Source organism: Triturus cristatus, chromosome 6 (genome assembly GCF_964204655.1).
Source record: "Triturus cristatus chromosome 6, aTriCri1.1, whole genome shotgun sequence".
In the NCBI taxonomy this organism is placed as follows: Eukaryota; Metazoa; Chordata; class Amphibia; order Caudata; family Salamandridae; genus Triturus; species Triturus cristatus.
The window spans coordinates 1,811,490,985-1,811,508,474 of NC_140589.1; positions in this window are offsets into that span (position 1 = coordinate 1,811,490,985).

Here is a 17,490-nt window from a genome sequence, read left to right on the forward strand (position 1 = left end):
GTGGGGGTACGGTCCGTACATGCACTGTTGGGGTGGGGGTACGCTCCATACATGCGTGGGTGGGGGTACGGTCCGTACATACACTGTTGGGGTGGGGGTACGCTCCATACATACACGGGTGTGGGTACGGTCCGTACATACACTGGTGTACATACACGGGTGGGGGTACGGTCCGTACATGCACTGTTGGGGTGGGGGTATGCTCCATACATGCGCGGGTGGGGGTACGGTCCGTACATGCACTGTTGGGGTGGGGGTACGCTCCATACATGCGCGGGTGGGGGTACGGTCCATACATACACTGTTGGGGTGGGGGTACGCTCCATACATACGCGGGTGGGGGTACGCTCCATGCATACGCGGGTGGGGGTACGGTCCGTACATCCACTGTTGGGGTGGGGGTACGCTCCATACATACGCGGGTGGCGGTACGGTCTGTACATACACTGTTGGGGTGGGGGTACGCTCCATACATACGCGGGTGTGGGTACGGTCCGTACATACACTGGTGTACATACACGGGTGGGGGTACGGTCCGTACATGCACTGTTGGGGTGGGGGTATGCTCCATACATGCGCGGGTGGGGGTACGGTCCGTACATGCACTGTTGGGGTGGGGGTACGCTCCATACATGCGCGGGTGTGGGTACGGTCCATACATACACTGTTGGGGTGGGGGTACGCTCCATACATACGTGGGTGGGGGTACGCTCCATGCATACGCGGGTGGGGGTATGGTCCGTACATCCGCTGTTGGGGTGGGGGTACGCTCCCTACATACGCGGGTGGGGGTACGGTCCGTACATACACTGTTGGGGTGGGGGTACGCTCCATACATACGCGGGTGGGGGTACGGTCCGTACATACACTGTTGGGGTGGGGGTACGCTCCATACATACGCGGGTGGGGTTACAGTCCGTACATACACTGGTGTACATAGACGGGTGGGGGTACGGTTCGTACATACACTGTTGGGGTGGGGGTACGCTCCATACATAAGCGGGTGGGGGTACGGTCCGTACATCCACTGTTGGGGTGGGGGTACGCTCCATACATACGCGGGTGTGGGTACGGTTCGTACGTACCCGTGCCCACACTGTGGAATGCTTGTGCGGCCCGTACCCAGGCCTTTGGCACATGGGTACGGGCCGTACCGCCATTGTTGGGGTGACGTGGGTGTGGGCGTGGTACGACTCGTACCCACGCTCTTAAGGCGTGGGTACGGTACGTACCTGTATTGTTGTGTTGCCGGTTCGCGTCGTCGCCCACTTCCGTTGTGGCGGACGCTGGCGTTGCTGGACACGTTCCCACCCCCTCGAAGTGACCAGAGCCTGGAGGTCAGGTATGTCCAGGGCATGTGTGCTGTGTGACTTGGGTGGGGGTTTTGTGTCCTGCCCCTGCCCCCCCCCCTTTGCCCCTGGGTGTTGTACTGACCTTCTGCGGCGTCTGCGTCGGTACCTGTAGAGGAGGTCGACTGCTATGAGGGCCGGGATGACACGTAGGTTCGGGTCCATGGCTGTCCGTCGCGTACAGGTGCTCCTTGTGCGCGTCGTCCTATTTCCCGGCAGTTTTTGGCTGCCGGAAAATATTCTCCGTGCGGAATGACGTCGGTGCGAATCGTACTTCCTGGTTCGTGGAAAGCAGGCTGCATGCGTTCCGACGTCACCTCGGCGCTTTTCCGGATGTCATTTGTATGATTATTTTCCTCGGTTGGTGTTTTGTACGATTCGTACGGAAATAGTGTTTCCGTGCGAATCGTACTTCCATGTTTGTAAAGTTTTACAACCGGGTACGAGTCGGACGGAGAAAAGCCTCCGTCCGACGGTTCGTACCCGGTTTTTCCAGGATCGGAATTGGCACCTTAATGTGTTATTCTCCAATGGTTGCATAACAGAAATTATTAAGCAAGTATAATATGCAACAAAAAAAAATAAAGTTATATAGCAATTTATTGCCACCCATGATAGACCTAAGAACTTCTGAGCACTGTACTTTAAGAAAACGTCTAATAAGGATGTTACCACTACACATGAAGGTGTTACAACAACAACGCGAAATATGCCCTCAGTAAGCTAAGCCTAAGTGTATTAGATGTGACTATGATTCTATCATTTGTCAGTACTCATTATTGTTTCAGAAATGATGTCTTTATATTTGCCTGATATATATATATTGCAGTGACACTAATTAATGCTCCTAATCTCTGTGCAGATCCTTTGTTTTTATTTGTTTTTTGTTTCAAATACAACAGTAATAAAAAAAGCATATGAAATGTAAATATACATTTCACACTGCATATGCAAACCTGTTCATAAATGCAAAAAAAACTGAAGTATGGATCCATTATACGAAATGTATAAATTTCTTGTTAGATGTGCCTTGTTTATGCATGAAAAATACTACAATTATAATGTTAACTTTTAAAAACTTTCTTTAAACGGAATTGTCTGAAAAAAATTTGTTAAAGAACTATTCCTTTCAAAAATTGTCTAAGTATACAATATTGTATATAACAAAATATATCTCTATTGTAAGACAATACATACATAAATAATTTCATATGTTACATTTTCGATACAACTCATTTATAATGTACTATACTTTTAAACTGTTAAAGCTGTTAACAAAGGAATACTTACCCACAGAACTCTTTTGAAATACATATGCTTCATAATATTGTTTACTGTATTACTAATTATGCACAATTAAACAAGGAACAAAAACATGCTTATTGGTAATGTATCCATATATATAATAAACATGGAAATGTTTACAAACAAATGCTACCTTTGACAATAAACTTCATTCAACAACTACTCTTATTGTATTACTTACTTCGACTACTGCAACATACACTATAAAAGCTATCTACAATGCTAATAACTTTAACTAATATGATGCGAGACCTATTGCATTGCAAATGCTTGTTTCTCTCAGTACTCTATGAGAGTGCATATGTTGTCTTGCTGCTTGCGTTCTAAACACCGCTCCCCTGCACTTTCCGTATTGCTTCCTCCTCCTCCATTCCCAGTACATCTTTTGCTTCCTCACACATTTCTTTTTTTTTCCTTTCTACTTTTCTTTCTTCTCCCACTTAAAGCTCCTCTGTTGCTAACCCCTCATTCACTTCTCTTCCACCCTCTCCTCCATTGCTCCCCTCTCCTCCTTTGTGGTCCTCTAAAAAATCAGTTTTTTGGGGGAAAGTACATGTTGGAGATTGTGTTTCTGGTTGAGGGGATTGAAACCCTGCTTAGGCAGCAGCCACAATATCTATCAGGGTGAAGTCTCAAGCAAACCTCAGATTACCCTGTGCTTAACCTTCTGCTAGTTTGGCACAAAAGCAGTCTTAGCGTAGAGGCAATATGGAAAGTATTTATGCAGCACTTCAAATAGCAATAAAGTGAAAATACATCACAAGAAATATTCCACACTAAGTTAGAAAAGTAGGGAAAAATGTAATAAAGTAGTTTACACCAAACAACAAAAATCAAATTAGTAAAACCAGAGTTATGATTTTTAAAAAATTATTAGTCAAATCTAGTGCCTAAAAGATCAAGCCTCCAACCGTGGACATCTAGTCACACAGGACGTGTCAAAGTGAAAAAAAACATTACAGCCGCGAGGGAGCGCAGGTTGAATTCACAAAGGTTATTGGGCCCAGCCAGTGCTCACCTTCAGACTTCGTAGAAATTTTGAAGAAAAATTTCTGAGAAGGTAAAGTTCAGTGAGGCAAGGCTGCAGGCAGTGTCCGAGGAAGGAGCATCATTTTCGAGAAGTCACTGGCCGAAGTTGTGGTGGAGATTTCTACATTCGGACTTAGTCTCTTTTTTGCTAAACATTTTCAGCAGGACTAAGATGGAGGCCTTAGCTAGAGTGGGTTCCAGGAGGCCGTGTACCTCTTCTCGAGGGACAGCTGAATAGGATTTGATGCTGTGGAGAAGAACAGAGCGGAAGATGCCAAAGTCAGGCTGACCAGTGATACACCCGGGGCGAATAGATGAGTAGGTGGGTCTTCCTTCGGTTACAGAGCAGTTTTTAGTAAAAAATGGGTCAAGTCCCAAGTTTGGAGTTTGGGCTAACTGGGCACCTTTAGCACCACCCCAAAGGGACCAGGACTGAAGGGGCACCACTTGGGGGCTCAATTAGGCTGGGTCTGAGTGCGGGTTTAAGATGGTGAGAGCCTTTTTTGGCCCTGAGGCTCTGAACAGGTGGCCAGCAAACTAGCCCTTGTAGTCACTCTGGTAGCCCTGGGTTTAGGGGATGAAGCAGGACTCTAGCAGCAGTGCACGTCACTGAGGTTCCAAGACAGCCTCCAGGCAGCAAATCAGTTCCTCCAGTGCAGTAAAACAGTCTGGTGGATTGCACCACAGACCACAGCAGTATACAGTCCTCTGAGAGTCCTTTTCAACACCCAGAAAGTGAACTGAAGAGTGGGTCTGAGGATCTCTTTTTTATTCACGGTGTCTTCTTTGATGTAGGTGAAGTTTCTTGAGAATTCCCTTTGAAGGGCTTGAAGTTTCCTGACTTTCCTGCCCTAGCTCCAAGCTGACTGCATGTAACAATGCCGGGGTAGCCGGTCCTTTGAGCGAAGGCAGAGCATGGCCTATTCAGTTGCAAATGGGGCTGTGCCCAGATCCTCCCCCCATCCTGCCAGTTGATGGCCCATCCAGGCACCAAGTCCAACTGACAGCTACAACTACTCATTTGACTTAGACCAGGATGCAGCCACCAAATAGAAAGTGCAGAAAAATGCCAACTTTCTAAAAGTGGGATTTTCAAAACTGTAATTAAATTCTGAAATATGATTTGTTTTTTAAACATATTTTATTGCGTTAAGTGTCACATATATTGCAGAGCTCTGTAACCCAGAAGCTATCTGCCACAATTTAAAGCAGAACAGAATGGCATTGACATTTGTAATGTGTATTCCTCCCCTGAAAAAGAAAAAGAAAACAATCATACGTAGGCAATATAGCCCCCCATTGCACTGTCTCAGCACTGCATCTCATGCACTACTACCACACCCACCACTAAAATGACAAATCCCTTTTAGCCACCGGGCTCTCGTCTCTCAGTCCTGTGTAATCACTCCGAAACTGTGGTGTTTCCTGAGGAGATGGGCTCAAGGTATACGCCTCTATAATCCGCCCATCGCTTCCAGATCTTTGGGTGCTTTTCAGGGCAACCCCTTACTTTGAAGATAGGGATCTCCAACCCCATATTAAAATCTAAACCATTTTTCCATGCGAACAAGGAAGGCGGGACCTCTGCCCTCCACATTCGTGCAATATTTCGCTTCGCTAGTGTGATTCCCAATAACAGCAGAAGGCACTTGTATATATTACCCCCAACCCCCTCCATAATATGCAGGAGCACCAATCTAGGCGAGAAGGGGAGTTCCTACCCCAGCACCTCCGCAATGCAGGCCAATACCCCCACTAGAATTTTGCAAGCACTGTGCATTGCCACACCGTGTGAAACAAAGTGCCCTCTTCCTGTCCGCATCGCAAACACGTTGCGGATGCCACAAGTTCGGCTCTCCACAACCTAACTCTAGTATAGTATACCCGATGTAGGTAATTAAATTGAACTAGCCGGAGCCGCATTGCAATTGCAGCCCCCTGAGAGAAGTCCAATGCCTCATTCCAATCTTCTTCATATAATGGGCCGAGATCTTCCTCGCACGTAATCTTAAGTTTATCCAGTGTAGTAGGACAATTCGTTACGTGGGACTGATAGATTTTGGAGATTTTGTGGTCCTGTAGGTCTCCCATAAATAGTTTAGCTTCAATTGGGCTAAATTCGGGGAGGGACTCCAAGTTCACCACACTCTGGAGTATGGCATGTCTAAAATTGAAGGTATTTAGAAAATTGGGCTTCTGGCATCTGGTACTCCTGCTGGAGATCTTGGAAGGACTTCAGAACTGTACCCCGCATCACATCACCTAGGGTGGTAATCCCTATATTACCCCAGCCCCGGAAGCCCTCTAGTACAGCCAACTGTGGCAGCCTCCCATTGGACCAGAGCCTGCCACCACACCTGAAAGACCACCCTAGTGGCCGACAGCAATGCATTATGCAGAGGGGCAGAGTATAGGTAGAATGTAATGTGGCAGTTCCCATGCATCATCTTTCCACTGCATATGCGGGGTCCCTCCTATCCCCATACCACCAGTCGTTCAAGATCAATAAGTGGGAGTTCATGTAATACAATTGGACATCGGAGGTGGCCAACCCTCCACAGTATGTTGATTGCAAGCAGGTCTGCAATGCCACTCTGAGTGTTTTACCTGCCCACAGAAACTGACCCAGGGTCGAATTGACCTGGCGAAACCACGATGGGGAAATCGGGTAAGGGTGATACTGCAATTGATAGAGCAGCCGTGGTAATGATACCATCTTGAAAATGGCCGACCGGCCCGGAATGGGAAGGCACTTATGTGACCAGACCCTCAGCTCCTCGCGTACTCGCGCCCAAACTGTGACCACGTTACGATCCCAGGATACACTAGCTGAATCCAACAGGAATACTCCCAGGTATTGTACTCCCAATGTGGTGACCTGCACCACCGAGGCCCAGGTACCCACTGCCTCTTGTTTCCCCAGTATCCACAAGGTGGATTTGCGGGGATTCATAAACAAACTCAACGATTCCCCTAAGATGTGCATGATACGAAGTAGCCTCGTCCCAGGCCTATTAATATCTGTCAAGAAGAAGAGGACATCATCAGCATATAATGCGATGCAGTCCGAAAGCCCCTGGGGCCATTCAAAGCATGTCACATGCGCATCTATCCGCACCCATGCCGCCAGGGGCTCCATTGCCAGGGCAAACAGAAATGGCGACAATGGGCAACCCTGCCGGGTACCGCGTATAGTAGAGAAAGTGAAAGAAGTAGAGCCCGCGATGCGGACCGAGGCCGTGAGGTCCGTATACAATAATTTTAGATATGACAAAAAGCATGGACCGATATTTAGGTGATCTAAGAGGGCAAATAGATACGTCCAACTGAGGGAATCGAATGCCCTGTCCATATCTGCCAATAGAATTGCAGCCGGCTCATCCAAACCCTGAATAACGGAGACGGCAACTTGCGCTCGACGAATATTGTGTTGCGTCACTCTCTGAGGCATAAAACCTGCCTGGTCCGGATGGATCAAGGACTTAATGTGGGATTGGAGGCGGTTGGCCAGAGGCTTAGCCAAGAGTTTAGCCTATATATTCAATAGGGAGATAAGATGATATGAAGCGTGTTGATCTGGGGGTCGGCCCAGTTAGTGGAACACGACCACTTCTGCATGTCTCCAGTCTCGTGGGAGGGATCCACGTTCCCGCACCTCCTCCACCACTCTAAGGAGGTGGGGGTCCCAATTTCGCGGAATATCTCTTGAAAAACTCGCTTGGGTACCCGTTAGGACCTGGGGCTTTCCCGGAGTTTAAATCACCTAGAGCTGCGCACAGCTCCTCTTCCGCAAGCAGAAGGTCGAGTTCAGCCCGAACATCATCCGAGAGGGTCTGGGGCAGAAGGTCCTCTATGAATCGGTGTACCAGCTCCACCTGTAGGTGTTCCCTCGGGGCGTAGAGGTCCGTGAAATATTGTGCGAAGCTCTCAGCAATCGAAGATGGGTCCTCAAGGGTCTTCCCATCAGGTCCGGATATACCCGGTAGAACCTGGGGGCACAAGGCCCCCTGGCATATACGATGGAGTAACTTGCTGGACTTATCCCCCACTGATAAATCCTACTATGGGACGCCAACCCTGCCACTCAAGCCTCGTCCAACAGCAGATCGGCATGTGTCTGTCTTGCTATCAGCACCTGACGGCGCACCAGACCCCCTCCTTCCTCCCTACTGTTCCGTTCTAGTTCCATGAGATTGGCCTCGCATTTCAGCAGTGAGTCCTTCCGAGCTCGTCGTGCAGCGGAGCAATACGATATGTCTATGCCCCGTATAGTTGACTTCATAGCCTCCCATAGGGGTTACGCTGCCGCCACCGATCCTACGTTGAGCTCCAAATAATAGTCGATTGCCTGTCCTATATGTTCTCTATATTTCTCATCACAAAGGTTCCAGGGGGAGAGGCGCCATCGAAAGGGTGGCTTTGCAGGGCCCAATTGGATCGTGAGCGCAACCGGAGAATGATCAGACAGTCCCCTCGGGAGAATCACAGCGTCCCGCAGTCTTCCTGCTGCACCTAGTGGTATAAATATAAAGTCCAGTCTGGAAAATGAGTCATGCACTGCTGAAAGATATGTGTAGCCCTGATCCTCCCTATGTATCCTATGCCAGGGGTCCATCCAGCCCAATCCTGAGACCAGGGAGTGTAATTTGGTGGTCTGACCACCCATGGGCTGACCACCCTGCCTCCATCTGTCCCTAGTCATGTCCATCGCATCATTCCGATCTCCACCAATAATTGCCAATCCGTCTAGGAAATCTGCTCACAGGGTCGTAAGGTGCTCAACTATTAGCCAGGATAGTGGCGGGGGACATAAACACTACCCAATACCACCTGTTCCTCATAAATAGTGCCCCTGATAAAGACGTACCTCCCTTGAGCATCTACCCACATCTTGGAGGGATAGTGCAATTAGCTGCTCACACTTCTCCCTACAGAGTGGTTTTGTGTTTTTTCGAATCACCACTTCCTTCTTACATTCTCTAGTACTTTTAGAACGTTTTAGAATGTCTAGAACTTTAAAAAAACAATTGCTTGTAGAAATCCTTTGTGGAGTTTTTTAACGCCTTCTCTGCACTGATCGAATTTCTACTGTTACTGGGGAATTGAATGGTGGTGGGAGGTGGTATCGAACCCTGAGCTGCTGGAAATACTAGTACCGCCATGTTGGGGGTTAGCAGTCTAGTCAATCAACCCGGGGTTATTTAATGAGGGATGCTGCCTGACAGCGGCTGGACCAGGGATAGTGCAATTAGCTGCTCGCACTTCTCCCTACAGAGTGGTTTTGTGTTTTTTCGGATCACCACTTCCTTCTCACATTCTCTAGTACTTTTAGAACTTTTTAGAATGTCTAGAACTTTTAAAAAACAATTGCTTGTAGAAATCTTTTGTGGAGTTTTTTAACGCCTTCCCTCCACTGATCGAATTTGTACTGTTAATGGGGAATTCAATGGTGGTGGGAGGTGGTATCGAACCCTGAGCTGCTGGAAAGACTAGTACCGCCATTTTCAGGGTTAGCGGTCTAGTCAATCAACCCGGGGTTATTAAATGAGGGACGCCGCGCGACCGTGGCTGGACCAGGGATAGTGCAATTAGCTGCTTGCACTTCTCCCAACAGTGTTTTTTTTTTTTCGGATCACCACTTCCTTCTCAGATTCTCTAGTACTTTTAGAAAGTTTTAGAATGTCTAGAACTTTAAAAAAACAATTGCTTGTAGAAATCCTTTGTGGAGTTTTTTAACGCCTTCTCTGCACTGATCGAATTTCTACTGTTGCTGAGGAATTGAATGGTGGTGGGAGGTGGTATCGAACCCTGAGCTGCTGGAAATACTAGTACCGCCATGTTGGGGGTTAGCAGTCTAGTCAATCAACCCGGGGTTATTTAATGAGGGATGCTGCCTGACAGCGGCTGGACCAGGGATAGTGCAATTAGCTGCTCGCACTTCTCCCTACAGAATGGTTTTGTGTTTTTTCGGATCACCACTTCCTTCTCACATTCTCTAGTACTTTTAGAACTTTTTAGAATGTCTAGAACTTTTAAAAAACAATTGCTTGTAGAATTCCTTTGAGGAGTTTTTTAACGCCTTCCCTGCACTGATCGAATTTATACTGTTAATGGGGAATTCAATGGTGGTGGGAGGTGGTATCGAACCCTGAGCTGCTGGAAAGACTAGTACCGCCATTTTCGAGGTTAGCGGTCTAGTCAATCAACCCGGGGTTATTAAATGAGGGACGCTGCGCGACCGTGGCTGGACCAGGGATAGTGCAATTAGCTGCTTGCACTTCTCCCAACAGTGTTTTATTTTTTTCGGATCACCACTTCCTTCTCAGATTCTCTAGTACTTTTTGAAAGTTTTAGAATGCCTAGAACTTTTAAAAAACAATTGCTTGTAGAAATCTTTTGTGGAGTTTTTTAACGCCTTCTCTGCACTGATCGAATTTGTACTGTTACTGGTGAATTGAATGGTGGTGGGAGGTGGTATCAAACCCTGAGCTGCTGGAAAGACTAGTACCGCCATTTTGGGGGTTAGCGGTCTAGTCAATATACCTGGGGTAATTTAATGAGGGACGCTGCGTGACCGTGCGCAGCGGGCGCACCTAAGGCAAGCCCGTCTGTGTCCCGATGGCGGCCGTGGCCGGAAACCCTGTTAGTTTCCCACTTCTCCCTAGCACCATTATGCACTATAGTAGGGCCGAACTGACGGGCATTGGAAAGTTGGTGAGTTACTGCTGCCATAAATCCCTTGACCCCTGGCTTACCCGCTTGTTCGCAATACATGTAAATGGAAGTCCAATCCGTCTTGCAGGGAGCCCAAGGAGGTAAGTGTTTTGTGGGAACCAGAGAGTTGTCCCCTGGATCCACCTCCCCAGTTAGACCGCCACTTCAAAGCCTGTTTGCTGAATACTCGGTCTATTAAAAAACACGAGCTGCAATTGTTTGATCTTTTACGGGATACTAGCCCCGATGTAATGTTTGTTACTGAGACCTGGTTTAATGCAGGCTCCAACCCCACTATCGCTAGTGCGATTCCACCAGGCTACCTGATCATTAAGAAGGATCGGGTGATGGGGAGAGGGGGGGAATTGTGATAATTTTTAAAGAACACTTCTCTCGCTCGATTCTTCCTATAGAGGAGATTGATGGTGCTGAAAGCCTAGGTTTTCTCCTCTCTGTTTCAGCGCAACAGGCTATAGCCGGTATACTGATTTATAGATCCCCCGGCCAGTACATTTTCTGAGTCACTTAGCCAAGCTGTTTCTCCTATTGCCATCAAATATAAACATTGTGTGGTGCTAGGAGACTTCAATATCCATATGGATAATTCAGATGATCTAGAATGCATAAAATTGCGTGACCCCTATGTTTATCTCCCCACCCACGAGACGGGACATATCTTAGATCAGATATTCTCCAATATCATTCTACAGACAGACACCCCTCTTCCGTTAGCATGGTCTGATCACTTCCTGATAGGCTTCAGAATCCGGAAATAATTAGACACACCCTTATCCCACGCCAAACCATCTTCACATAGTTTTAGACATTTCTGCCAGATGACACCAGAAGCCATGAAGAGAGCGTTGAGTCACCACATGATTCCTTTCTGTGGTGACCTCGAGAAAGATGCGCTTAGCTTGGATAACTGGCTAGAAGATCGGGCTTTTGAATTAGCCCACCCCTCCTCTCGCCCCTTGGTTTACCGAAACTCTTAGAAAGAGTAGAAGTATGTGTAAACGGCTGGAGAGAGTGTGGAGGATTAAGTTTGACCCAGAGACTGAAGCGAGATACAAATCGGCTTTGAAAGCCCACTATAAGAGTATCTGTGAGGGCAAGAAACACTTCTTCTCCTCCAAAATTGAGGGAGCCAGAAACAAGAGTAAGAAAATATTTAAAATTGTTAAAGAATTTTCCTCTCCAAGTGCGGTGAGTACTCCGTTTACCCCCTCGTCTACCTGGGTCAATAACATTGCTGACCACTTTTATAATAAAATCTGTATTATTCAACAGTCTTTTACCACCCCCTCGTTTGGTATGCAAGATGGGGCAAGGCCGGTTGGCTTGGTCAGCCCTAGCATCAGTTACTCTTTTACTCAATTCCTGCCTATTTCCCCTAAACAAATCCCTCGAGATCATGTATTCTCTGAAGTCCGATTCTCCTTCAGATCCGTGCCCAGCAAAAACTTTTTGGGATATTGCAGAGATCCTAAATCCAGCGGTCAATTTGGTTCTGAACTCCTCATTGCAACAGGGGCTGGTTCCTGTCCGCTGGAAAATGGTTAAATCATCCCCTTGCTGAAGACGCCTTCTGCAGGCCCCACTGTGGCTGCAAACTACAGGCCCATCTCACTGCTGCCATTCTTCTCCAAAACCTTGGCGAAATATGTCAACCTACAACTGACTGAGTATGTAGAGGTTACCCATATTCTCCAGTCTGGTTTTAGGACCAATCTCAGTACTGAAACAGCTTTACTGGAAGTCTCTGAAACCATTAAAGAGCAATTGGACAGTGGAGGAAGTGCTGTGTTGATACTCTTAGACTGGAAACATCCTTAACATCGCAGTCAGTACACCACAAAGCTGTTACATCGCGGTCGTTACAACGACTGCGATGTTACCACGCTATGCCATTACAACGCAAGTCTTTACATCGACTTCCGCTAGATGGCGTGCTAACATTACAAATAGTGTAACTTACTATCCCAACACCTTCCCTACTGTTAAGTGGACTGGAGTTTGAATAGTAAATTACACTTTTCTAATGTTAGCACGCCATCTAGCGCAAGTCGATGTAAAGACTTGCTTTGTAATGGCATAGAGTGGTTACATCGCAGTCGTTGTAATGACCGCGATGTAACGGCACGCGTTGTACTGACTCGCGTTGTTACGTCATACATCCCTCTTAGACCTGCTTTTGATACCATGCCCCACGACCGGCTCTTGCAAAACCTATTGGATTGTACCATCAGGGGCACGGTACTTAAGTGTTTTACTTCCTTCCTTAACAACCGCCATCAAGAAATCTGGTCCCCCCTTTTTCGGCCCCATCACCCCTATGAAGGTGGGGGTCCAGCAGAGGTCCATTTTGAGTCCATCACTTTTTAACATATATATATGGCCCCTCTTGCTCTTTTAGCAGAGTCGCACGGCGCTAAGATAGTATCTTACTCTGATGATACTCAACTGCTATTCGTGCGTGATAAAGGTTGTAATTTCAGTAGCGAGGAGATTAACACCTGTTTGTCGAGAGTTTTCTCTTGGTTGCGGCTCAATCAATTGAAATGCAACCCTGAAAAATCAGAGATTATCTTTTTGGGTGTCCACCTTGCGAATCATGGCTCAATTGGTGACCTTGTGACATGTCTCCTCCTGTGGCCCCTGTAAGTGTTGTGAAAAACCCAGGGGTAAAGTTAGATGTCACCCTAACCATGAAAGCCCAATTTCAGACTGTTGTCGGCATGTGCTTTGGCATATTGAAAATGTTAAAAAACGTTCTCCCTTTGCTGCCGGTTGAGCACCGGAAGACAGTAGTTCAAGCCTTGGTCACCTCCAGGCTTGACTATGTCAATGTATTGTACTTGGGTCTTCCTGAGCACTTACTCAACCGCTTGCAGGTGGATCAGAATGCAGCGGCTAGAGTTATTCTCATGGTGGGACCCAGAGCACACATGTCTACTCATCTAAAAACCCTGCACTGGCTCCCAATAGGTAGGAAGATCCAGTTTAAAGCATTGGTTCTGGCATTTTGGGCCTTTCATGACAGGGGCGTTGTTTACCTTAGGAGACGGGTTCAACACTATGTGCCACATCGTGCCCTGAGGTCCTCTGGTCAAGCCCTGATACTTACTCCTAAATTTTCCTGCTCACGGGCAGGCGGGCGTTCATTTCAAGTGCTGGCCGCCCACCTATGGAATAGGTTCCCCCTTCATCTTAGGCTGGTTCAAGACCTGCTTGCTTTCAGGAGACAGCTCAAAACCTGGCTTTTCCGGACATAATGCCTCTGGCTTTAGTGTGACTGTTTTGAACTCTGATTTCTCTGTCCCTAGTTGGTCCTGTAGCACCGGAACACTCTGTGAAGTAGCCGTGCACTCTACAAATACCACTTTTCATTTCATTTATATGGGACCCTCCGGTGAATAAGAATGGCGACCCCCCGGGATCCCCTCGTGAACCCGGAGTGAGACACTTGCAAATAGCCATATCTACGAAGGCAAAGGGCCTTTGTTCTCCTCATGTGCATCTCTTGTAGCATCAGAACATCTGCCCCAGAGCGTTTGGCCTGCTGGAGTATGGCCCCTCTCTTTACCTTGTCCAATGCACCCCTGACGTTCCAACTCAAAATCTGAAGATCTCCTGCATGGGTCTGCAACCTAGCTGTAGGGGCTGCCATCAAGAGAACCAGCAACCGATCAGGACGAGAAACACCCAGTGAGCAAGCAGTGGTTCGAGAAGTCGGTGCTGCAGTGCAGTGAGATATTAAAAACATCCCACTTCATAATACGGTAAACAATCAACCCCTAGAGTACAAGTAGTAGCCCTACAAAGCTGTAGTCCAGTGCAAGCAAACAACATAAACAGCCCAAAAACCACCCTCCCCCACCCCAATACCTGAAAACTGCTGAAGTATCTGTCGTGGTGAAGGTGGCTTGCAGGCCCCAACGGGAGTCCCCCGCCCGCCCCAACCAATGCATCCTCATCAACCCATCGATATATAACAGGCTTCCCCCCGGACTAAATAAAAAAGTCAAACAAGGGTGGTAGCCCCTTCTCTTGCTTCGTCGGTCATAGCGGATAATCTGAAAAGTCCCCCCATTGAAAGAGTTCTATGATATTACGAGGATGAATTTCCCGACCGATGCACCTAGGCAGATCTGCTGGTATCACTATGGGATTGAGAGCGACGTCTAGATCTTGATCCTCTGGTCCCCTTAAGCTTAGGTTTGGGCGTTTTACGACCAATCTCACTAGCCGAAGAGTCTGAATCTAGTCTGGGCGGTGTGTGTGGCCGGGCCTTCACTGTTTCGTCCGTCCAATTGAAGACTTCTTCAGGTGATTTGAAGAACAGCGTATGGGACTGGTACACCACACGCAGTCTGGCGGCGTACAAAACAGCATACAACAGCTTCAACTCCAGGAGACGGGCCTTAGCCGCCATAAATGACTGCTGTTTCTGCTGAACCAGTCTGGTGTAGTCTGGAAATAACCGTTAGACAGCGATTCCAGGGGAAGCCAGCTTGCGAGCCACCTGGTCAAAAACTGTTCCATAGCTCTCCCTTCGCATCCTTCAGGGAACCCCAAAAAACTAAGGTTACTCCTCCTGGCCCTACCTTCTGCATCTTTGACCCATGAAGCCAAACCTCTGGTGACAGTTTCCAGCATCGCTACTTTTTTCTTTAAGGTGGTAACAGAGTCCTCCACCTCCGAGACCCTTGTCTGTAATTCGCTCTGTCGCATTGCGCAGATCCTGACGAAGGAGTAAGACTTCAGAGGTGGTTCTGGACTGTCTGATTGCTGCCATGAGGGCTGCGTTGTCTGGTACACCACCCTGGGCGCCCCCCTGATCGGTCGCAGAGGCCCCCGGTCCAGTGTAGCGATCCATCGTGCTTTGTTTGGCCGAGCCTCTCGCTTGCTTATCTCGTTTCATTGTAGCGTTGAGATCCCCACACTAGTAGGCGTCTGCAGGGTAGGCCTCCAAGCGGGCTCCCAGACCCAGCAATGGCAACGAGGTCCAAGACTCGCAGGCCCTCCTCCTACAGGACCGCACTTCGTGTTGAGCAGGACTGATGTAATGACTTCTGAGGGGGTAGGGCCCGGGCGGAGACCTCCAACCCACAAGCCGCACCGAGTGCTCACCCGGCCGCTTCTGTGGGTAATCGAATCTACCCCCCCTAACGGCTGTCTCACCTACCTAGAGAATCACTAGTTCAGAAGGGCCTTGCCCCCCCCCCAGCCTCAAGACCGTAAACCCCGATTCCTCGCGCAGCCCGATCCGGCTGACAAAATTCTGTGAGGGGGCACGGGAGAGGGGGGGGGGACCCAGGGGTCCCAGCAGGGATGTCCCGTCTCACCAGGGATACCACGTCTCCTTCCTGGCTCCAGCGCCATCGCACCATTCAAGAGCCCAAGATGGTCGTATCTGCATTCCCTCACAAGGGCCTTGATTAGTTGCCCCCACACTCCAAGTCCACAAGGTGTGTACGTCAGCAGGCTGTGAGACGCCACACACAGGCCAATTCACCAAGATATAAAGGAGGCCCGGCGCCCCCCACCCGGGTGCTGCACAGCTTCAAGGATCTTCCCAATAGTACTAGGATCATCAAGAGTGCCGTTCTCACCCCCAAGCCCCCGATGGGACTACAAAACCTCCCCACGCAGCCCGACCCGGACACCGAGAAACAGCCAGGGAATGGGGGGGAAGATCAGCACACTCACCAGGCTGGCACCCCTTATACAGGCAGGCACCACCCGTACTTCCGCCCTCGCGTCCCACTCAGTCCTGCTCACACATGCTCCGCCGAGTGCTGCGCGGCTGCCAGGGCCTCCCGCCAACAGTCCAAGCCTCCAGAGGCGGCACTCCCGCCTGTGGTTCCCCGCACTCGCGTCCCACTCAGTCCTGCTCACACACGCTCCGCCGAGTGCTGCGCGGCCGCCAAGGCCTCCCGCCAACAGTCAAAGCCTCCAGAGGCAGGACTCCCTCCTGTGGTTCCCAAAACAACTGTCCAACTCCCCCGCACGGCCCGATCTGGCCGCTGATGCTCAGCAAGGGAGCGAGGGGGGAGGAGGACACCGGCACACACCCGACTACTTCAAATGGCCTCCACACACGCAGGCACTGCCCACGCCACAGTTCCCAGTCCATGGCCGTCTCCGAACAGCCAGTCAGCCGGCGGCTGGGCTCTCGCCGCTCGATGCGCTGCAGCACTTCAGCCAGTCTACAGCTGCTCCCGCCGCCGCCCCGCTGGCTCCACGTCTAGCGTACTCGTAGGGCAATTAGGCCGCACACCTTGGCAGTTGCAACCAACCGTTGCGATCCTGGGAAATCGTCGATCGCTGTTGTCTCCTCTGGATCTCCACCCACTCTGGGGACTTTTTATAACTGATATTGCCGACAAGGCAGGATAAATGTAGGATAATAAGGACGGGCTCGGCAGAGCTCGCTTAGTATGCGTCCACCATGCTGGATCGCTAGGCCACGCCCCCCTGAAATAGGATTGTTAATTAGGATTTCACAGACTCCACACATGAAATGCTTACCTGTTTCCAATCATAAGTTAGCACTTATTAAATGTAAAAATGCAACACAGTGTCATTCTATGGGACAGGTAGGCCTCACAGTCGTGAAAAATTAGTTTAGGAGTTTTTCACTACCAGGACATTTAACACTTAAACGTACATGTCCAACCTTTTAACTACAATGCATCCTGCCCTGTGGGCTACCTAAGCCCTACTTTAGGGGTGAGCTATATATAGTGAAAGGGTAGTTTAAGGCTTGGCAACTGGGTTATATTGCCAATTTGAATTGGCAGTTTAGGTTTAAATCTTTTTATTAGTCTTAACCAGGTATCACCGACAACATCAGTAACTTCCGCCTACAACCCTGCGGGCCGGCACGTTACTCCCCAGAAGGGCCAGCTTGTCTCAGAGCCCAGGGGCTCGCGTTATGAGGACCTTACTATACACAGCATGCCGCCTACAACCCCACAGGGCCGGCCACGATTAACCTCAAGCAGAAACAAAAAGTCCCCTTCCCTCCCGCGGACTAGCGCTGTAAGACTGTCCTCCAAGTTGAGCCCCATGTGTAGCCCCTCCTATG